Source organism: Herpailurus yagouaroundi, unplaced genomic scaffold (genome assembly GCF_014898765.1).
Source record: "Herpailurus yagouaroundi ecotype Mexico unplaced genomic scaffold, PumYag 181, whole genome shotgun sequence".
Classification (NCBI taxonomy): Eukaryota; Metazoa; Chordata; class Mammalia; order Carnivora; family Felidae; genus Herpailurus; species Herpailurus yagouaroundi.
In genome coordinates, this window is record NW_024412412.1 from 26,512,052 (window position 1) to 26,535,263 (window position 23,212).

The 23,212-nt window shown below is 46.9% G+C and overlaps 2 long non-coding RNA genes across 2 annotated transcripts in view; one reads left to right on the top strand and one right to left on the bottom strand.

The window, feature by feature from the left end:
* The window catches only part of LOC121039776 (uncharacterized), a 96,093-nt gene that overhangs the window by 24,934 nt on the left and 47,947 nt on the right, over positions 1-23,212 (top strand). The window lies entirely within an intron of this gene.
* Positions 10,485-21,902, bottom strand: LOC121039777 (uncharacterized). The gene is made up of 2 exons (XR_005794979.1): positions 21,441-21,902; positions 10,485-11,395 (listed from the first exon to the last, which is right to left on the bottom strand). It is a non-coding gene; the product is annotated as an uncharacterized LOC121039777 (long non-coding RNA).

Here is a 23,212-nt window from a genome sequence, read left to right on the forward strand (position 1 = left end):
CTACTGTCATAAAAAAATCATAATTAATTCTGTAAAATTAAATGTATCATTAACTTGAGTTGCCTATTCTTGTCAGTCATAAAGGATTTTTCTGGCAGGCAAAATTAACCAAGGATGGACCGATTGCTTTAGTGAGGTGAGGGCTCATCACCACAGCAGGTGATGGCTGAAGGGTAGGGCTGTGGACCTCTTAGTTAGAACATAGCACAGGACATGGAAGGACCTGGAAATTGTTTGTGTTGATGACTTTAAGTTTTCTGAGAGCCCAAATGGGCATCACAGGTCTCTAAGCAGCCCTGGAGATTTATCATTTTTGCTTCAGGTTTCTTTGGTCTTGTAGACTACCCATCAAGGAGCAGAATCTAGAAATAAACTTTGCAAACCAGCCCCCTCATTGGTCGACTTTCAGGTTTCCTTTGGCGAGTGTTCTTGAAATGTGGTTCCTGTGTATAACTTTATTCATGCAACTCTCCTGATCCTTGCAGAGGATAGTGGATGCTTCCTAAACATCTCTGTAGCTGCAGAGTCAAGGCAAGGGGACGGCGGTGCTGCTTCCAGATAAGAGCCAGCATTTGCAGAGGGGATGTGCTCCGCCTACAGAAGTAATAAAACGTCCGTGCAAGTAGGGGAGAGGCAGGCAAATGCTGCCAGGCCAGTGCGTTTACTGAATCGAGGCCAATCCCTGGCCACAGAGCACGGTATACTTAGATGCTTCGGTTGGACTGCTTGAGTATTGACCTAGTCTTGCAAACTGACACCCTTCAAAGGAGCGAAAAGAAAAAATAAGTTTGGAGGAACATTTACATAGAGGCTTCCCTTGGGTTCCAGCTGCCCAACTGAATTAGCATCAAACCATTGCCCTGGAACAGGGTCATGAGAATTGGTTTCCCTGGCCTCGCACAATGAGCACAGTCAATGCTGGTGATGCCTGGTTTTCATTTGGGAGAAATTTACATTCGATCCCACCCTCGCCCCCAAACTTCTTTCCTCCTATCCGCTTGACTCTGTCATTCGAAGACCCAAATATTTGCAACAACGCCTCCACTGTTCTTTCCCCTGCTGGCTTGGCTATAAAATTCCCCTCCCTCAGTCTTTCTTCCGTCCCAAGCAAAACCCCCATTCTCGACTTCAGACTGGCATCAATAAGGAGTTTGGAGCGAACGAATTCACACTAACAAGTAAATAGCTGATAAATCCTTGGAGCGATCCTAACACTTTTTGCGAATTCAAGCATCCTGCTTACACACTTTCAGGGTTTAAAAGCTAACCTCTTGAATGGTGGCGTTTCATTCATTAACACCAACAGCAAAAAGGTTTTACGTCTTGAGACTTCCCTTTCTTGTGCTCCTTAATCTGATAGGAAGGGAATGTTGCATCTGGGAATAGCAGATGATACTGGTAACCCTCAAATATTTGGAGATCCACAGTCAGATTAGATGAGAATCACGGAAACCTCTGTATGGACATACCAGGAAAGCCTTCAGTCCCATACAGGGTCCTTGTGTTCCCAGTTCCTATCCTGGGGCCCTCTGAAACAGGAGATCTCAGGAATGGGCTGATGTGACCTTCCCTCACTGCCAAATTAGGAGCTTCTCCTGTCCTTCGAGGGTATGGGGGAAAGGAGTAGCTCGTGTTGATGGAATTTTGATATTTGAATAATAAACAGATTATTACCGTTTACTCTGTTGTTACTATTCTAAATGCTTCAATCCATTCATTCAACATGGAGTGCTTCCTATGTGCCAATATAAATGCTCTTCATTCATTTATTTACCCAATGCTTGACCTCTTATGTCAAGTATTGTTATAAATACCATTCATTCATTCATTCATTCATCCACCACAAGTATTTACTGAGAACCTCTTGTGTGCCAGGCGCCGATCTATGCTCTATAGCAATGAACCAAACAGAGCCTCTGCCTTCATGGACATGACACTCCATGGGACGTCACCAGGCAGTGCACAAACAAATGAGAAAAAATACAGTGTGTCGGATGGTATTAATTCTCATGGAGAAAAAGGAAGCAGTTGAAGGGACAGACAGTGCAGGTGGTAGATGTTGCCATATTTAGCCCTCAGCGGTGAGGTGGCCTTAAATCATCATTGATAATAATGATGACAACAGCTAAGGTTTGGGGTGTCCATAGAAGTGTCTTGCTGTGAGTTCCGTGCTCGCCTAGACTACACCACGAACTTGCTGTAGTGCCTGTGTGAGGAGCAGCAGCAAACTCAAACGCACACTTTTAGGTTTGGTTTAGTTTTTGCTGGATGCACTTTCTTGTTAGCTGTGCATCCAGGCCCATGAACCAAACTCCTGGACCTCTGAGGGAGACCGGCCTGGAGGAGGGAGAGGGGAGGACGGATGACAGCTGGTGAGTCCCGCTGGAAGGTGCCTGTGCTGAAGTGACCTTGCGGCCATCCCTGGGGCAAGGGGAGAGGGGGCAGAGGGACGTATTCTGCTTTTCTTCCTGTCGCTCGGCTTCGGACCTCCTTTCCTTCTGGCCTGGCAGGGTGTTCTCCAGCATTTACTCTGTAAGCCCTTTTCAGCTCACTCTCGGTTGCAGCTTACTGAGATTGTGTGTGACAACGGCAATGAATGCATTCCTGTCCTTATCAAAAAGAAGACAGTTAGGTAACTAATAGGGACACCTGAGAGGGATCGGAAGAGCTCCAATGATGTGTGTCCCTGTTTCTCAAGTTTTCCTGGGGCTGGCCTTTCCAGCGGGACAGAGGGCAGGGCTGGACCCCTGGCTGAAGCCTACGGTGACCTCAGCAAGCCCCTTGTTCTCCTGCTCCTTTGGGAGGTTCTCCATCCTGCTCCTTTGGAGCCGGGGCAAGGCAGGACCACTTAGCATGCAGGTGGCCATTTACACTTTCCAGCCTTGGAAGAGAGAAATCAGCCAGACGGAGGCCCCGGGCCCTCAGCTCTTGTGAGCTGACAACCTGGGATCGGTGAGTTCACTTTGGCATTGAACTTTTAATTTTTTTTTATTGTTTTTATTTTATTTTTGAGAAGGAGAGAGAGAGGAAGCAGGGAGGGGCAGAGAGAGTGGGAGACACAGAATCCGAAGCAGGCTCCAGGCTCCGAGCTGTCAGCCCAGAGCCCGACGCGGGGCTCGAACTCATGAGCCGTGAGATCATGACCTGAGCTGAAGTCAGACGCTTAACTGACTGAGCCACCCAGGTGCCCCGTTGAACTTTTAATCTGAGCATTTTAAGCAGTTCCCAAGGGATCTCCCAGTGGTTACATGAGCATACTCTCTACAACTATTTGTTCAACTATAATCATTTTTCTCTATGCTCCACTTTAATAGCTCTCATGCAAAAGGAAGAGTTGTGGTTATTTTGCCAATGCCATGGTCGAGATGCATCCGCGCCTGGCCAGACCTCCCGGCCGCCCCCGCCCACAGAGAAACCAAAGCTTGGAGATGTGGCATGACTTCCTCTCCGTCACACAGCCAGGCTTTAGGAAAAATCAGCTCTCCTCACTCTGAGAATTTTTTTCTTGCTACCATGCCCCCCCAAGGAATGCCTGACTGTTCCTTACTTATTCATTCCAGTGATTAATTAATGGTAGGGCAAAAAGTTCAAGCCACCAGCATCAAAGGCATGAGAGCTGACATGTGCATCCAGGACATTTGACAGGACCGGGGTCATTGGAAGATCTAGTTTTGGAAGAGCTTGTTTAGACAATTAGGAAAACGTGAACCTAACCTTTGTCTGCAATAAGCAGGGTTGGGAGCTGGTAAGCAGAGTGCAAGGGGATGCTTGGTGGCCTGTTTCAGGACAACCTTGCTTCACAAAATGATGCTTGGAGAGAAATCTGCTGGAAGTAGGGATACATTCCCACTGTCTAGAATTCCTTCATCATGTCTTCTCAAAGATACTGGTTCGGGGTGCCTGGCTGGCTTGGTGATCTCAGGGTTGCAAGTTTGAGCACCACTTTGGGTATAGAGATTATTTAAAAATCTTTTAGGGTGTCTGGGTGGCTCAGTCATTAAAGCATCTGACTCTTGATTTCAGCTCAGGTCATGATCTCATGGTTTGTGAGTTTGGGCCCCACATTGAACTCTCCATCGGGCTATGTGCTGACAGTGCAGAGCCTGCTTGGGATTCTCTCTCACGCTCCCTCGCTCTCTGCCCCTCCCCCACTCGTGTACACGCACATGCGCTCTCTCTCTCTCTCTCAAAAATAAATAAACTTAAAAAAATAGAAAATAAAAATCTTTAAATAAATAGATACTGGTTCTATGGTGGATTACAAATATTTGGAACTCGTAACCTAAATTTTGTTGCTTTTGCCATGCCCAGAATATCCAAAGCACAAAAATTTTTGTTGAATACTGCAGATGAGCTGTGCTAAACTAATACACTGGTGATACATATAAATTTTTAAAAACTTGTAACTGATGTATTAAGCTAAAATTAGTAAGTTCAAATGTAACAGGAGTAAATGTATAGCCATGCATTCTGTTTCCAAAAAATCAACGGGGACAAGGGGGAGAATACTTGTCTTAACAGCAATTCAAATGAAAAAGATCTAAGAACTTCGGTTCACAAGTCAGTAGAAACCAAATGTATGAAGCACATACTAAAGAATTGGTGTGATACTAGGCTGTTTTGAATACTTTCTAGATCAAGTCTGGACATCATGACACTGTGCTCTTAGGTGATTAAACCCCACCTGGAGTATTGGAATTGATAATCAGGTGTCATGTCTTAAGGAGGACATTGATAAGCTAGACTGTGTTCAGAGCACAGAGTGTAGGAGGCTAAAACTAAATGTCACGACATATGATACCTTAAAAGAATTTAGGATGTTTAGCCAGAAGAAACAACCAAAAGCTACATGAAGATTGATCAGATGATACTTTAAACTTCATCCAAATTTTATGACTATGAAGCAACATCCATAATGCACCATCCAAGGACCTGGGATAGTCAAAAGTAGCTTCCAAGCATGGAAGTTCCTGCTCCCTTCACCCAAAAACAAGATTTGGGGTATAAATTAGGATATTCTACAAGCCATTGTTCTCCATAAACAAGGAGTATAAATCATCCTTACCCACAAATAAAGATCAGACATCTGTTATTTTCCCCCAAGTAATCATGTTCTTGTCAGAAATGTCAGTTAACTCCGCCAACAGATATTTTTTATCGCCTCAAATCATTAATAGGAATGTTGACTGCAATATAGGCAATAAAATAAATAAATGAATGTTCCTTCTCTTTTGACAATGATTTATTAATACCTACTCATGGAACAGCTTTTTCTCTTTGGGTATAGGCTTTCAATCACGTATGAGTTTACCAAACCATCGTTCATTCAATGAATACATTTCTACCTGTTTTTAAGGAACTTTATCCAACGCCTGACTCTGTCTGTGAATTCCCCTTACGTGCTAGGATAGAAACACTATGAAAAGAGAAAGAGGTTATTATTGCATGATTTGTTTCTGTGGACTCTCAGATCTTTATTTTCTAAGAAGCCTCAGTTCCTCTGTTTAATATTCAATTCTAGAATTTTGCCAGGAAGTAGCAATCCTCCTGTGTCCTTTTTGAAATTTGGGAGATCGCCTTCCCCATGATGTCTCAGAGATTATGACAAAGGTTCTAGGATCTGCCTCTAAATTCTTCCTGGACGCTGTGAGATCACATCCAGGCCGGGGAGGACAAAACTCATGTAGTAGAGGCAACTTTGTGGGGGCAGACAGGTCCAGTTGGTGGTTATTGCCCAAGGCGCGACCCTGGCAGGATTCTTAAGCCTTATCCAGGCTCCGCAAGAAGTCCTGCTGTCATGCAATGTCAAGGTCAGTCACTGGCCCCAATGAGAAGCGTGGCTGTGTCAGAAGGCTGTATTTCTGATCTGGAGCTAGATGTTTTGCACAATTTCATTACCATCCTAAGCTTTATTTTCCTTATGTGTCTTTGTCTTATTTCATTTTCATTTTAAAAATGTTTTTTTTTTCAACGTTTATTTATTTTTGGGACAGAGAGAGACAGAGCATGAACGGGGGAGGGGCAGAGAGAGAGGGAGACACAGAATCGGAAACAGGCTCCAGGCTCTGAGCCATCAGCCCAGAGCCTGACGGCCTGACGCGGGGCTCGAACTCCCGGAACGCGAGATCGTGACCTGGCTGAAGTCGGACGCTTAACCGACTGCGCCACCCAGGCGCCCCTCATTTTCATTTTAAAGGCTTTTTGCATTAAAGGATAAAATTGAAGAAAAATTGGGGGTGATTCATGACGTTGGCTATTAGCTGCGGGACTTTGAGCAAATTGCTTAACCTTATTTTAAAGTGTTCAACTTAACTTTTTCTTAGGCTAAATTTACACAGTTGTGACTATCTATACTATCTTGGCCCCCTTAGCTTCCCTTTTTGTCAATAGAACCAACCCAATGCACTTACAACTCTTTTTAAAAAAAATTTTTTTTGCCATAGCTTATTTTTCCAGTTTTATTGTGGTATAATTCACATATAACGTTGTATTATTCCGAGGTGTACAACATAATGATTTGATATATGTATATATTGCAAAAACGATGACCACCGTAAGTTTAATTAACATCCATCACCTCACAGCGATAACAAATGTCAGCGAGGATGTGGAGAAGACAGAAGCCTCGGGCGCTGTTAGTGGGAATGTAAGCTGGTGCGGCCACTGTGGAAAATAGTACGGAGGGTCCTCAAAAAATTAAAAACAGAGCTGCCATATGATCCAGCAATCGCACTTCTGGGTATATACCCAGAGGGAACAACACCACTATCTTGAAGAAATATCTACGCACCCCCCCTTCACTGTAGCATTATTTACAATAGCCGAGATAAGGAAACACCTAAGTATCCATCAATAGATGAATGGATACTTGTTGTTGTTTTGTTTTGTCTTGCTTCGTTTTAATTTGTAAGGTTCCATCCTTTAAAATCTCTCTGGACTCACTCTCACAATGCTGTGCCACCAACCCTTTACTCTAGCTTGGATTTTCACCCCCACCTCCCCCTTTGGTCCGTTTCTGAAACCTTGTGTTGTGTTGTGGTTCCCGGGACATCTTTTGTGGGGAATGGGCGTGGGAGATCCTTGTACTTTCTGCCCTACGGTCTCCGGCCATTCACTGTTCATTCCTATCCTGCCCTTTTTCTGACACCCCAACCTAGGCTGGACAACACAACTTCCTAGAGCCAGAAGGTCAGAGAGTGACATTCAACTTGCAGTGATGCAAGTGAGAGCACTTGAAAACTTGTAAAACCTCTAAATGGCTCCCCAAAACAGTCTCAGTCCTAAAATGCAATGTATTTTAAGACAGCATAAATTCAAAAAATGTTTTCAGGGGGAAAAATAGTAAATGTGCATTTGGATTTATAAGGCACCAGATTTCAGAAATACTAAAATGTTAAAAAAAAAAAAGGGTGTCTTAAAATTGGAAAACTCAGTGTTACCTGTTAACATTCTGGAAACTTCCTTGTGTGATGGGTTATTGAACAGGCCAGATTTGGTAGGAGGAAATCAGGAAGTAGCTTTGTGTTCCTCCCTCCACGGTCTCCCTCAGGCCCATTCAGTCGGCTCTCCTGTCCCCATGCCTTGGTGGCATCTCTAGCAGATCTTAGCGTGCCCTGGTCACTTTCAAGCATTAGAAAGTCCAGCACAATCCAATCAAAACTTTGCTCCCTCCATTCAGCAGAAGCTTCTCTGTTCTCTCCAGCCCACCACCTGAGCTCAGGTCTGAGACCTGCCCCTCCGGTGCTCTCTCTGCTACTTCTGGTTACTCCAGAGCCAGGGCCAAGGCCAATGCCAGGGAAAAGGGCCTATGGGTTTGTACTTTTCTCAGCTGTGTACTGCTCCCCCCTTACTGCTAATGTGCACACACTGGAAAATTCCCAGGGGATCCTTTTGTAGGTTCATTAGGTATGCCTCCCTACCACTATCACTCCCCTCACCCCCCAACCCACTCTATTTCAGATGCACACGGATTTTTCAGGAAGACACTACCATCCAGTGGGGGCAATGCATTTTTAGATGGCCTCTTAGGATGCCCCTCAGCTCTGCCTCTCTGCAGTTTGCTCCTGGGCTCCCTTCGTCCAAGCTGGTAGCCCTCTTGGCTGTGGTCCTTTTCAAGCCAGAGCATTGCAAGGCATTCCTACCATTGCCCTCTCTCCTCTCCCAGGCACCTGTAGGGGCTTCAGCCAACCCCTACCTTCAGGCCACTTGAGGGAAGAGTCTAATGACCAGCAAACCCAAAGGCTGTATTTCAAGTTCTCCCAGGAGCCCTCCTGTGTTCGTCCAGCCATAGCACAAGGAAGGCCCTAGAGGTCGGGTAGATCAGCCAGGACCTGGCCAGCAAGTGAGGTGTAAGCACCCCCTTCCTTAAAAGAAAACTCTAATATCCACCATTGGTTCCCTAGGGTCCCTCTTCGCTTCTCCTAGGAGGCTGCGGGGAGGAAGGGGAGGGGCCCCACCTCCATGTTTACAGGTGGGGAAATGGAGATGTTGTGGGGCCACAACTGCAAAGAAATCTTCTTCTCTCCTAAGAGCCACGAGCCATATGCATAGGGGGTTGCTGGGTCTGCTCGGGCTCCCGTAAGTTCAAGGTGGATGTGGCCAGCCCCTCTCTTTAGAAAGTAGATAATACTTTCTAAAAGCCTTTGGAGGCTTTGGCAAAAGCAGGACACAGGAGGCGCTCATCCTACCTGTTACACTTGTTTAATTCAATTGGACAAACTTGGGGTGTGCTGCACGCCAGACGTTGAGCTAAAGCCTGGGATTACAAATGTGAGCAAAACACAATCCACCCCCCTCAGAAGATCAGAGCTCCTGGTAGAACTCAGAATGGACGAACTAACAGAGAGGCAGCGGGTGGGAGTCTAGGGCGCGGTCTCCGAAGCCTGGGTGCCTGGGTTTGAATCGTGACTTTGCCACATTCTAGCTGTCTGGCTGTGGGCAAATTGCTTGAACTCTCCACACCTCCATTTCCCCACCTGTAAAATACAGATAATAGTAGTACCTAGTCCTTGTGATGCGCAGACACGTTCAAATATAAGTGCATAGAACCGAGCCTAGTGGAACCTAGTGGATTTGTTTGTTTGTTTGTTTGTTTTGCATTGAACACAGAACATGTGCTGTCCTGACTGTTCACAAGCTTCAACTAATCGTGGCCTCTGACTCTCCTTCTACTTCCCTTCCAGGTTCGGGCTGCTCCTCTCCTTGTGTTTCTGCCTGTGGTCTCCTTGTAGCCTACGCCCATGTCCTTCAGGTGCCCAGCTCGATGGGACATACTCTACGACCACATGGCTTTCCTTAGAGACTCGCCCCTTGTCTTTGTCACCCGAGCATTTGTTATAACTCCGACTTTCAGAGTATCATAGGCCCCGTGTCCCTTTTAGTGCCTCGCATGGGAACATTTGAGATGCACGTTTCCTCCTTTGAAATCTCCTTTCCAAAAAATAGAAGGAGTTCATGTAATTGTGTCCAGTGTTCCCTTCCAAACACCCCTGGTACGTTCAGTAGTCTTTGTGTGATCCTCACCCACCTGAGAAATCAATGCAGGATAAAAACGGCAAAATTTAGCACAATTAGCTTTCTACAAGCTCTCTGACTAAAAATGACTTTTCAATTCTCTCATATAGTTTCCTAAGTAGTGACTGTAGTAGGATATTAACATGACCCTCTTCCTGCATTGAAATTTGGGTGAGCCCCCAAAGCTGAGAACTCTCCCAAAGAGGGTGCTAGACCATCTGTGTGGGGCTGGCAAAGGAGTGGTCTGAAACTTGCTCTGCCTGCCACCCACTTCAAGAATTTCAAAGAGGAGGCCAGGAACTTATTAGGAAGTCAAAGCAGCCAGTAGCAAGAATTAGCTTGAAGACAGTTGTCAGTAGCTGGGCGTCCCCACCACCCTGTCCTCACCCTGGCTTGGGAGGAAGAGAAAAGTTATCTTCCCTTCAACCTAAGCAAAGTGAGAGAGACTTCAGACACCACTCAGAGAGCTTCACCTGTGTGGCCCGGAATTGGGTGGGTGTAGACTGATGTCTGCCTTCCATCTGGAAAGCCCAAAGAGAAGGTGGGAGGTTGGAATTCCCTTGCCAGGAAGCCGAGTAAAGAGACAAGATGAAAAGGCGAAGGTACCCTAACGTGGGGTATACCAGGGGCGACGGGCATGGGGGGTGCGTGGCCAACTGGGTATGACTGTGACTTCTTTGAAAGAGTTCAAGTTGGAGAGCCCCATGAGGTTAAGCAAGGTGCCGGGGGAAGACCCCCCCCCAGAGAACCCACAAAAATGCTGCACAGGATGAAGAATCAGCCTGACAGCAGATGATAATGGTGACAATCAAGCAAGTCCTTTCTTTCCCGCTTCCCTTCCATTCACTCTCCTCCGGTTCTGGGGTGGCCTGAATCCGACAGGAGGAGTGAAAGTCGTGAGGGAAGCCAATCACGGAGTTGACTTCACCTGGCAGGAAGCGAGGGCTTGTAAATTGTATGCCAAATGGATATCTGGATTGACCTGGACACTTTATTATCTGAAACATGAGGTTTGTTAATCCCACAGCACCTGCCTGGGGTTTCATCCAGGAGCAAAGAAGAAGCAGTCAACTTAGCACAGAGAAAATAGTGTCACTGCCTTCTGCCTGTGCTCTTCTGAGTCCAGCTCGTTTCGTGACACAGTGACTCGGTACTAAGAAAGCAGGTGCACATCCTCTAGGGTCTAGATGGTCTGTAGACATGCAGGATGGTTTGGTTGTGGTCTTGGCCGAGGGCTGCTCACATTAAGAAGTTCCTGTACATTAGGAACCCACCCCAGGGTGATGGTCTTTTGGTTCTGTCTCCTGTTAGTTTCATCCATGTGCTCTGGTCACCCACCGCCATGAATAAAAGGTGCTCCAGGACCGGGGTGAATCCCTCCTGTCACCCTCAGCAAAGAACTGAGCACGTGGGCATGACAGACATAGGAAATATTCGGCAAAAGACTGAGCCCAGGGAGTGAGAGGGAAGCTTAGCCGTCCATCCATCCATCTAGCCAAGGCTAGAGATGGAGGCCTACAATGGGGAGCACCCTGTCCACAGGGTCAGCGCTTCAAGATGGGTGAGTGTGGGAGGGGGCCACGAGAGCAAGCAGGTGATCAAGACCACGGACAGTGGGCATAGTACAAAGAGGATACAGAGAGGAGGGGAAGAACAAGGCAGAGGTGGGGGCTGAGAATGGAAGCAGGGCCCTCGTGTCGGGTTGCCCGACTTAAATAAAAGCCCGGGCCAGTTGGTCTTTTCTTTTGTCTGGTCTTTCCACGCCACAGGATCTGTTGGACAGGGAGGAGTGAGGATCAGTATCTTCAGCATTTGCTACGATGGCCAGTAGGGTCACCCCAGATTAAAGACCATATGGAAATAGATTGTTCTCCATGTGAAACTGAGAGAGAAAGAGAGAGCAAATGTTAGAAATACTAAGATGCAGGGGCGCCCGGGGGGTTCAGTTGGTTGAGCATCCAGCTTCAGTTCAGGTCATGATCTCACGGTTTGTGAGTTTGAGCCCCGCGTCGGGCTCTCTGCTGACAGCTGGGAGCCCGGACCTTGCTTTGGATTCTGTGTCTCCCTATCTCTCTGTGCCTCCCACCCTCCCCCCTCAGAAAGAAATAAAAAATAAAAAAAAAAAAAAAAAAGAAATACTAAGATGCATGAACTATTATCACCAGCAAACAAAGTTATTTAGAAGAAATATCGTAGGCTTTGGGAATGTAAAAGACACTAGAAGTAGCAAATTTACATTACCTGCTTTAAAGAAATATGGCTGAGATATAAATGACTCTAAGGGAAGTCATATAACAACGTAAAACATATTAACATGTAAGTGCATTCAGTCTTTAATTTAATTTTGAGTCAAATAATCGGGTCAAATTTATTCCTTGTGCAGCACATAATTTTAACCTTTTATTACGCAAAGCTGACAATTCCATTTAAATTGTGAGAGTGTGTTCGGCGCAATTAATTTTAATGATATTTACTATTTGCTGCATATTCCTAAAAGGCAAGCACATCTTGAAAAATTTGTTCAAGTTCTTTCAAACCGCTTTCGGATCCCTGTTAGCAAGCAGGAGTCCAGCTCCCATCCACAGAGGCTTTTGAAAAACTGACAGACGCAAGCGCTGGTCTGCGAGGAGTGTCAGAAGCGTGGTTTTCATCTCAACAAATTCACGTGCAAAAGAGGAGGTTCCTGCTGCCACCGAGAGGGCCCCCATCACGGGCACCTCCCAGCTTGGGTCGTGAGCTGATGGGCGGCACCGGAGGTGTTCTTAGAGCAAAACGAAGCAGCCCCCTCCCCAATATTTGAAAGACTAAAGCTCTGGGTGATCGAAATGCCCCAGGTACCACCCCCCACCCCCACCCCCGACCTGACCTCAGACCAGCTGCCAGCAGCTTGAGAAACGGTGCTGGATGTACTTCAGGTCAACAGGTAACGGCATCGATGAATAAATCAAACAAGTTTTCCAAGGGCAAATATTTGCTGCTAGAATTAAGGAGACAGCTGAAATGTATCCCGTGGATCTAAAAGAAAACCTGAAGCCCAGATGGGTGAAATGATTTGCTCAAGATTGAGGAGACAGGGCCGGAGAGGTCTTCCTGAGACCAGACCTGGGAAAGTTATGTTTTTGTTTGATGTACTCTTTTAAAACATCCGGTTCCGAAGTCCAGATTTTTTAAAATTGGGTTTTCTTAAACCGAGGCACGCCTATATTTGTGTTGCCATCAATACCTTAAATGATATGTCCCTGAGTGAAAAATACGGTGAATATTTTTTTCTAGAAATTTCTCTCACTGGCAGCCCAAAACTGTTAGCTCGTCACAAGCCCAAGGCCACTGTAAGAGCCCAGATAGGTGTCCCTGTTGATTTGATCTTCCTGAATCTGGACTTCTCACATGACATGGCATTTCACCCTGGTCGTCAGCTTCCGAATATTCTGAAAACAGAGCAGCAGGCTTTGGAGGCTGGGAGGGGAAGCCTCTGGTCAACACTCCAAAGTGCTTTTCCAAGGAAGGGAGCACCTCTTCTCCTTCCTCCTGCTAGTGTCCACTGGTGTCCCCAAGAGAGGCTGGCCTCAGCACAGAGCCCCAGCAATGTGACCTGCTGAGTGGAAGCAGACCCTGCCCACAGAGATCTGTCAGCTGAGGACGCCGATGGGGATGCCGATGGGGGTGAGGCAGAGTGGAGGTCAACAGAGGAACGACAGCCATCTCTCCGATGACAACTGAGGAGGAATTTGCCTTGTTGAACATTCGAGGCTGGGATCACAGTTCGAAATAAGATTTTTTTTAAGTTTATTTATTATTGAGAGACAGAGAGACACAGCATGAGCAGGGGAGGGGCAGAGAGAGGGAGAGACACAGAATCCAAAGCAGGCTCCAGGCTCTGAGCCGTCAGCACAGCACCTGACGTGGGGCTCGAACCCACGAACTGTGAGATCATGAACTGAGTCGAAGCTGGACGCTTAACCAACTGAGCCACCCAGGCGCCCCTGAAATAAGATTTATGGTTGGGAATTTGCGTCTGGGAGCGTGCAAGCTCAAGGCTGCCACGGGCTTGGCCGTCTGGGCAGGAGAGACCTGGGTGGGCGATGACCACCCCTCCCCCTCCCTGTCCCCGCTGTCTCCCCGCCAATTTACTTTCTCACATTGCTATGCATGATTCATTTCTTTCTTTCCTTTTGTCTTCCTTTCCTTTCCTCCTTCCTTTCTTTCCTTTTGTCAATTCATTTTTCATGCTCAGTTTTACCAGCTATTTAAAACCTGTACTCTTTTAGAAAATATAATACAAACACATGGGCAAATGGAAACCGTGCAAACAGAATGTCACAAAAACTGTCTTCCTACCACGCCTGTCTCCCCAAAGAGCTCCCTTGTGAAGGGCCAATCACTGATACCAGTTTCTGGAGTATGTCTTTCCAGAGATGGCGAGTGCCTATATCAGCACAAGGACCCATCTGTCCGAGTTCTCCGCGGATGTGAGCTCAGGCCGCACCACTACACCTGGCTGTTTCAGGCGTGGTCTTTCTAAAACACCATCCAGGCACCTGGGTGGCTCAGTTGGCTAAGTGTCCAACTCTTGATTTTGGCTCAGGTCATGATCTCACGGCTCTGAAGTTCGAGCCCCACGTCGGGCTCTGTGCTGACAGTACAGAGCCTGCTTGGGATTTTCTCTCTTTCCCTCTCTGTCTCTGCCGCTCCCCTGCTGGTGCGCAGTCTCTGTCTTGAAAATAAATAAACTTGGGGCGCCTGGGTGGCGCAGTCGGTTAAGCGTCCGACTTCAGCCAGGTCACGATCTCGCCGTCCGTGAGTTCGAGCCCCGCGTCAGGCTCTGGGCTGATGGCTCAGAGCCTGGAGCCTGTTTCCCATTCTGTGTCTCCCTCTCTCTCTGCCCCTCCCCCATTCATGCTCTGTCTCTCTCTGTCCCCCAAAAAATAAATAAAAGTTGAAAAAAAAAACTTTAAAAAAAAAGAAAATAAATAAACTTAAAAAAATTAAAACACTATCTTGCTTCAAATACTTTAACAGATTCCCATTCTCGGCAGACCCTGGCCACCTCCTTCCAGCCCAGTGCTCCCTCCCTCCAGCTCCCCACCCCTCCAGGTTTTGGCCTCAGCAGATCTCCAACCCGAGTCTCACTCACTCCTATCAGTTGCTGAGTCTGGAGACCCTTGCTTTCCCTCTTCTGCTTGCCAAATCATTCTCACCTTTAAAGGCTCAGTTCCAGGGGCACCTGGGTGGCTCAGTTGGTTAAGCACCAACTTCACCTCAGGTCATGATCTCATGGTCTGTGGGTTTGAGCCCCACTTCAGGCTCTGTGCTGAAGGCTTAGAGCCTGGAGCCTGCTTCGGGTTCTGTGTCTCCCTCTATCTCTCTGCCCCTCCCCCATTCACTCTCTCTCTCTCTCTCTCTCTCTCTCTCTCTCTCTCTCAAAAATAAATAAATATTAAAAAAAAATTTTAAGGCTCAGTTCCACATGCCACTTATGCTGGGAAGCCATTCCCAAATTTCCCAGTCATGTTGACTGCTTCTCCTTTCCAAGGACCCTCCCTGTCCAGTTCTGTATCCCTCAAGGGGTGGTTCATGTTATTTTCTGAACACTCTTGAGATGCCAAATACTATGGTAAGGACCAGAGAGAACACAAGAAATAACGGTCTCTGTCCTCAAGGAACTTAGGGTCTAGCAGAGAAAAGTAACATGCGACGACAGTGGGATGTGACGAATACAAGATGCTGTCGTGCGGACTGGGCCAAGACCTGTTGGGAAGGTCCCTAAGGAAGGAGAAACCTAAGGCAATGCATGAAGGTCTAGAAGGATGAGCCACATGAGGAGTTATGGAGAATAGGGGAAAGCCAAAATGTCCTCAAGGAGCCATGCCACACAAAGAGAAAGGCATGTGCAAAAGGAGCGCCAGAACTCTGACATCAAAGAGCTCAATCAATATGGCGGGAGACGAGAGCTATGAGGGCAAAGTTTCCTGTAAATTATGAAGTGCTCTTCAAACAATCAGTGTAGGGGTAAGTGACTCAAAAACTCTGGCAGTTGAACATTCATAATCTCTGACTTCCAAGTTGCTGCAGCCTCTGAAGATTTATAGAGGATCTGGGGAAGGCCAAGGATGGTCACTCAACATGATTGCCCTTGAGAACTTAAATCGTGGGTGTTGACAAGGTGCTGCCAGGAAATTTTTGAAGATTAGCATTTCGGTGAATTGCTCTGTATATCCTGGTACGTATTAATAATACTAAGAGCAGTAGGGACTGGCCTCTATTGAGTTCTTACTTTGCTGCCAATACTATTTTAAATGCTTTACACGGTAGAATCTGTTGAACCCCAACCACTTCAAAGGTGGGCAAACTATTACTGTCACCATTTTATAGACAAGGAAACAGAGTCGCAGGACTTGTTCATGATGGAGTGGCGGTTAAAACCCCAGCAGTGTCTCTGAGCCCCTATTCCTACCCACTAGGTACCACTACCGCCCCCTGGCTGCAGTGGGCGGGTGTTTGGGAGAACATGCTGCCAGGCTGGGAACTCAAGACTCGCTGTTTCAGAGAGAATACTGGAAATCAAGGCCAGATGGACGGTAGGCGGAGTGTGCGTGGCCTGCCCTTGGCACCCTGAGGCAGCCACTGTCTGAAAATACCAATTTGGTGAGTTTAATTAACAGCACACTTGCTGTTAATGCCAAGAACAACAGAAGTCCACGGGTGAACGGCTTGGGGGTGAAAATCAGGATGGAGGGGCCTTTGTTGCCACCTTTCAAGCTGCGATGGACAGCAACAGGCAGTGCTGAACATGCCCGGTTTTGGCAGGAGAGTGGTCAAGATTAATTACACAGATGGATCATTTTGCTCAGAACAAGCCGGGGGATGGTTTGATGTAGTGACTTCTGCGACCATAAAATCAGGAGATGTATGGCTATCTCTATGGTAAATGGGGCCCTGAAAAGATTAACCTCACCTAGAAAGTAAAAATGATATGCATGAATTTTACCAGGTGGGGGAAATGCCTCGTGATCCCCACAGATACTGATTTCACACCAAGGATGCTGGAATCAAACGTCAAACTGTGGGAAAGTTTTCTTGAAAGACTGCCTGTGGGGCCGTGGGAGAAGTGTGCGATTCTATGTGCAGAAGATTAGAAGTTGATGTCAAATGCCTTGAAAAGATCCCTGAATATATAAGCCTTAAGGAGGAAGGGGGGCTTGAGGGTTCTGTTTATTTTACAGTCGAGATATATCTTCAAAGCGAACGCCTTTCAATGCCTTCGGTGCAGCTGTTGGCTTTGGGACCTGCCTTCTCTCCTAGGGCGGGGTGAGAGTGAGGTCAGCTGGGGGTTGTAGGCCAAGCTCTTGTTCTCGGGGTCCTCACACCCCCCTGCCTCATCAGCCTCGCTGGCTGGTCCTAAGCGTGGGCAGCCTTTCTGCAAGCGATGTGGGGACCACTCTAGGGAGGCGGCTGGTGGGAGGCTGGAAGAGCTCGGCATTTCCAGTGCGAAGACAGGTGTTCAAGTCACGGCTCTGCTACTGGCTAGTGACGTGATGTAGGGTGAATCAACGTCTCTAAGCCTCACTTTATTCATTGGGGAAATGGGATAATAATCCCCCCCAGGGATGTTGTAAAGCTTGAGGTCGTATATATGAGAGAGAGTGCCATGAAATGCCAGCCCCTGTGGTTAGCAGGATTTTAAGGCAAAAGTTACCTGATGTCCTTCTTCTACCTCTAGACCCTTACGTACCCCTTTCGTTTTGTTTAGTTATTTTCACTAATTCTTATTGCACTATAATACGCATAAATTTGCCATTGCGGCCATTTTTTAGTGTACAAGTCACGGGCGTTAGGTACATTCGCAATATTGTATAGCCATCGCCACTACCCATTTCCAGAACTTTTTCATCATCCCAACCTGTGGCTCTGTACCCCTTAAATAAATACTCCACATTCTCCACTCCCTTCAGCCCCTGATAACCTCTATTCTATTTTCTGCCTCTGTGAATATGCCTATTCTGGGTATTTCCTAAAAATGTGGAATCATGTGAAACGTGTCCTTTTGTGTTTGGCTTATTTCACTTAGCACGATGTTTTTAAGTTTCGTGCATACCGTCCACGTATTGAAATGTCCCTTTTAAAAGCTGAAGAATATTTCACGTAGACATTAAGCACATCTTGTTTACGTCTTCACCTGTTGGTTGTCATTTTCACCTTTGGGCCATTGAGCGTGATGTTGCCATGAGCATTCATGCACAAGTAACTGAGGTCCCGCCTTCAGTTCTTTTGGATAAGGATCTATAAGTTTAATTGCTGGATCACATGGTAGTTCTATGTCTAACTCTTTGAGGAACTGTCAGAACGTTTTCCACAGTGGCTGCACCGTTTCTCATCTCTGTCAGCAACGTACAAGGGTTCCAGGTTCTCCACATCCCCACTAGCACTTGCTTTCCTTTTTCTAAATAATAGCCATCTTAATGGGGGGAAGTGTTAACCTGATCTGTTTTTTTTTTTTAAGTTTATTTTTATTTTTGACAGAGACAGAGTGCGAGCATGAGCTGGGGAGGGGCAGAGAGAGAGGGAGACCCAGAATCCAAAGCAGGCTCCAGGCTCCGAGCTGTCAGCACAGAGCCCGACTCAGGGCTCGAACTCACGAACTGTGAGATCATGACCTGGGCCGAAGTCAGATGCTCAACCGACTGAGCCACCCAGGCGCCCCGGAACCCGATCTGTTTTGAAGGGTATCGGTTACATCTCCATGGTGTGAGAACCCCCAGAGTAACATTTGTTGGCCTACCTGGACCTCTGGCGTATCAGGGAGCATGCTTGGAATCAGAGGACCGATTTGCATGAATTTTTATCCAAAGCAGAATGGTTTTCCGGGGAGAACTTAGGAGAAGGACTTGGGGCCGTGGTCACTTGACAATTCTATTCATTGATTCTCCATGCGTTCCTTTTTTCACTCATTCATTTATTCCACGAACATTTATTGAATGTTTATTTTGGTGGCAGTGGGCAGGAATGCTGTAGCAACCACATTGGAGAACAGCGCTTGAAAGGGAGCTTAAGAATCTTCTTGACCAAACACTTACCCCATTCAGCAATGTTTCCTAAAACTGGAGAGATGGTTTAGGGCTCAGGTTTCCAGGTCAGTGATAAGGCAGGAATGAATGATATAGCCCAAACCTGGAAGAGAAACTCCTCTACCTGGTGGGAGAATGGGTTTAAAACAAGGGCAGAGATTGGTCAGGAAGCTCGCTTTTCCAACAGCTGGCTAAACAGTGCAGTCACTTGATCAGGTGGTGAGATTTGAATGCAATAAAACAAGCGTCAAGAAAACCCGATTAGATAAGCCCCAAGTACTCGCACAGTCCTTACACTATGATAACCTCCCACTAAAATGTCACATACAGGCTGTGTGTGATGGGAAACTCTGCTGACTTGGAATTGGAAAGCCAGGCAGGAGGGTGAGTACTTGATTTCAATCTGGGAAAATTCCAGAGAGCTGAATTCAGGGGATTTATGAACACCATCTTATCCACACAATTGGATTTCATCAACAAGCACAGACTCATTTTCTAGCTCAAACTGGGACATTTCAACTATATTAAAGGGCAAAGAGAGAGAAACAGTGGTCAGAAGGCAGTTCACAGAATTAGTTACCTCCTACGTGTTTATTTTGCTCTGGTGAATGTTCCAGCCTCAGGAGTCCAAAAATAAACTGGATTCACAGGCAGCCTCATTTCCTAAAAGTCACATTGTCTAGATCCTGGGTGCCCTCCAGAGCCACACAGAGAAGCAAGATTAACCTCATCTACTTCCTTCAGGGGGAGAGCAGCATTTTCTCAGATCTGGGTGGAGATCCGTAAGAAGAAGAGCTTCCCAGTCTTGGTGAACATCACCGCATAGCCAAGAAGCCAGTTGGAAAGGAGACTAAATACGATTACACTGACCTTTCCGTAACGTGGACACCAAAAACTCCAGTTTCCATTCCATCTGTATCCGTGGTGCGCTAGACCTCGTTCAATATTTTACTACCATTGTTAGGTACATGGAAGTGCTTCGCGGAAGTAATTAATGCCTTAATATAGGCAAAGTCTTCTGGCATAGGACAAGGAGGTTCAGAATTATTCTGGTGGGTGTTGCAACATCTGTAGTTGGGTCCAGCTTCTGGTGCTCATATGGCAGGGTGCCAGGATTTGGAAAGGAAGCAGAACGCTGGAGACTAACAGTAACGCGGCAGCCTCATTTCGTGAAGAGAATTTCACTGGTGCTTGAGACCCCACCGCTCCCTCTCTGCTCCTGAGGGCCTTCTCTTTGTGACTCTGGGCCCTAATGGGAAACCCTCCCTGACTCTGACCTCTTCTCTTTGTAGCCTGACTTAGCAACCTCAAGAGGGTCCCCCCATGTTCTCCGCCTGGCTTCCCACTGTAACCCCCACCGACATCGAAATATTCAACCCCAGCCCTTAGCGTCGTCCTGTCTCAGATTAACCCCACCAAACTGGCTCAGCAAGAGAGCCTCAACTCCTTCAACATATTTTAGAAAGCTCTGTAACACCACAGCATTTTAAAAGAAGGGGTGAGGCACCAGGTAAGCTTAAAATGAACTTGAACACAATCCGACCACAAAGGGTCCAGCTAACTGAGATTATAGTCCCGGAATGAATGTGGGATTCAATACCGTTACTAAAGGAGGTATGGAAAACAGAAGCTATGCAGACAACTCTCTGAAAGGGATTGTTGAGAGAATTTTAACAAGTTCTTGTTCAGTTTCCCTTTTTTAATGTTGTATTTCTTTTTGAGAGAGTGCATGCGAAGGGGAGGGGCAGAGAAAGAGGGAGGCAGAGAATCCAAAGTGAGTGAGGCTGGGTTCAAACTCGGGGCTTGAACGCGGGGCTCGAACTCACAAACTGTGAGATCCTGACCTGGGTCGAAGTCAGATGCTCAACCGACTGGGCCACCCAGGCGCCCCCAATTTTTGTTTAGTTTTATTGAGATAGAACAGACATATGACACTCTATTCGTTTTAGGTGTGCAGCACATTGATTTGATACATGCATATATGACAAAATGATTGCCATAATAAGTTGACATTCATCATCTCACATATTCAAAATTATTTTCTTGTGATGAGAGCTTTTAAGATCTACTCTCTCAGAAACTTTTCAAATACAAAATAGAGTATAATCACCATGCTGTACATTACATCCCTGGGACTTATTTAACTTTTAACTGGACATTTGTACCTTTTGGCCCCCTTCCCCCAATTCCCCCCCTCCACACACACACACACACACACACACACACTGCCCCTGCCTCTCTGAGGGAATCTCTCGGGAATGGGGGAGGAGATTGGACAAGGTGACCTTCCAACTGTGGGATCGGTTGTTGGCGATAATGATGGGTGGGAACGGTCCTAGGGACTCTCTGTCTGCCACTTTTTAGTCACATGGGACAGATGGGGACCAGATCGCTGAAACATCATGTGTGCAAACTGAGGACAGACAGCGATAATTTTGAGAAAGACCATGCATGTGTCCTAGTCTCAAGGAGCGACCATTCTGGTCTAGAGGTACGACCAACACTCAGTAAGCACAGGCATACAGGCAAGTTTGGGGCTACCCTCTTTACCGACATAGACACTTTTCTTCTTCTGTTCCCAGAATTTGGTCTGCACTATAGCAATGTACAGGCCTCTCTGGGCCTGGAAAACCAAGCCTGGTGACAGCAAATGACCAATGCACATCCTGGAAGTGTCCAGGACATTCAGAGAGGTACCTGATCCTAGTCCGTGTAGACCAGGCGCACATGAGGGAAGCCTTGCCATGCAGTGACTGAGGATTCTAACCCTTGCTTTGTGCCTGCGTAGGGCATGTTAAGGGCTAGGGGGACTTTCCTCCCTGGGTTTATGTTTCCATGAGGAGGGAGCTACTTTTAAGGTACCTTAGTTACATCCAACCCTCGGGCTTCGCAGGAAGTCAGCTGTCTGGTCGGTGTGTTAGGAGAAGAATCTCGGTCTTTGTGGCTCAGCTCTTCCTGGCTCCTTCCTGCTCCAGATCTGCCTGCAGACAGGGGGGATCCATCCTGGTGCTCCTTTGCCTGCAGAGGGGCCCATCCCCATGGGGGAGGACTGCTGAGCTCTCATCTGCTTGGGCATTTCAGGGACATCCCTTAGGCTACAGATCTACATTTGCACTGAGTAGCCATCTTATTCGTAATAAAGCCAACCTGTGGCTCTCCTGCCGTTGACTGTATCTTTCTCCCTATGGGTTTTGAGCTCAGATGGAGAAACTGGGTGTTATGTATGAGCCCTCCTGCCAGTTCCCAGCCAGCTTCAACAAAACCCCTTACCCTTCTCTTATCCTAACCGTCCTCCAACGCACACGATTTCTCCCTCCTGCTTTAGTGTTCCCAAAGTCTGTTCTCTTCCTCTCCAGGTTCCAGGCCCCTAACACATCAAGCGAGATTAGCTGGCACGAAAGGACTCTTGGCTTCCTTCCACCGAGGGGAAAGTTATCAGTGACGAGGTGGCTTGGATCATGCCCTTGCTCGGATAATGTGGGCATGCCTTCTCCACCACGTGCAGAGATGCACTGAGCCCCTGCTCTGTGAAAGACCCCAGGGCTCTCAAGAGCCACCTTCTTGTCAGGGATGTCCTCATTTCTTTCTTTTTTTTTATTTTTTAATATGAAATTTATTGTCAAATTGGTTTCCATATGACACCCAGTGCTCATCCCAACAGGTGCCCTCCTCAATGCCCATCACCCACTTTCCCCTCCCTCCCACCCCCCCCCCACCAACCCTCAGTTTGTTCTCTGTATTTAAGAGTCTCTTATGGTTTGCCTCTTTCCCTCTGTTTGTAACTATTTTTCCCCTTCCCCTCCCCCATGGTCATCTGCTAAGTTTCTCAGGATCCACATAAGAGTGAAAACATACGGTATCTGTCTTTCTCTGTCTGGCTTATTTCACTTAGCATAACACTCTCCAATTCCCTCCACGTTGCTACAAAAGGCCATATTTCATTCTTTCTCATTGCCACATAGTATTCCATTGGGTATATAAACCTCAATTTCTTTATCCATTCATCAGTTGATGGACACTTAGGCTCTTTCCATAATTTGGCTATTGTTGAAAGTGCTGCTATAAACATTGGGGTACAAGTGCCCCTATGCATCAGCACTCCTGTATCCCTTGGGTGAATTCCTAGCAGTGCTATTGCTGGGTCATAGGGTAGATCTATTTTTAACTTTTTGAGGAAACTTCACACTGTTTTCCAGAGCGGCTGCACCAGTTTGCATTCCCACCAACAGTGCAAGAGGGTGCCCATTTCTCCACAGCCTCGCCAGCATCTATAGTCTCCTGATTTGTTCATTTTAGCCTCATTTCTATTCAAGATTCCTGGGGCCATTTGCCTCAACTGCAACACCAGGAGCCCTGCACTGCCAAGCGGTATTGGCTGGTCATTTATAAAACAGCAGCGTTTTCTGGCACAAAATGAACCATCAGGAAAACAAGACTGTCTCTGAAATCAGGTCAATGTCAGGTCAGATAAGCACAGCCTGGAATTTTCAAGTATCTGCTGTAGCTGGTCCCACAATCTTGTCTCTTTGGTGCACAAGCCTGGGAACACTGATGATTTTCTGACAGTTGCCAGGACCCGGGGCTCTGTGAAAGATAGGACATGAATGTGGAGTATTTCCCCCGTGGTGGTGGCA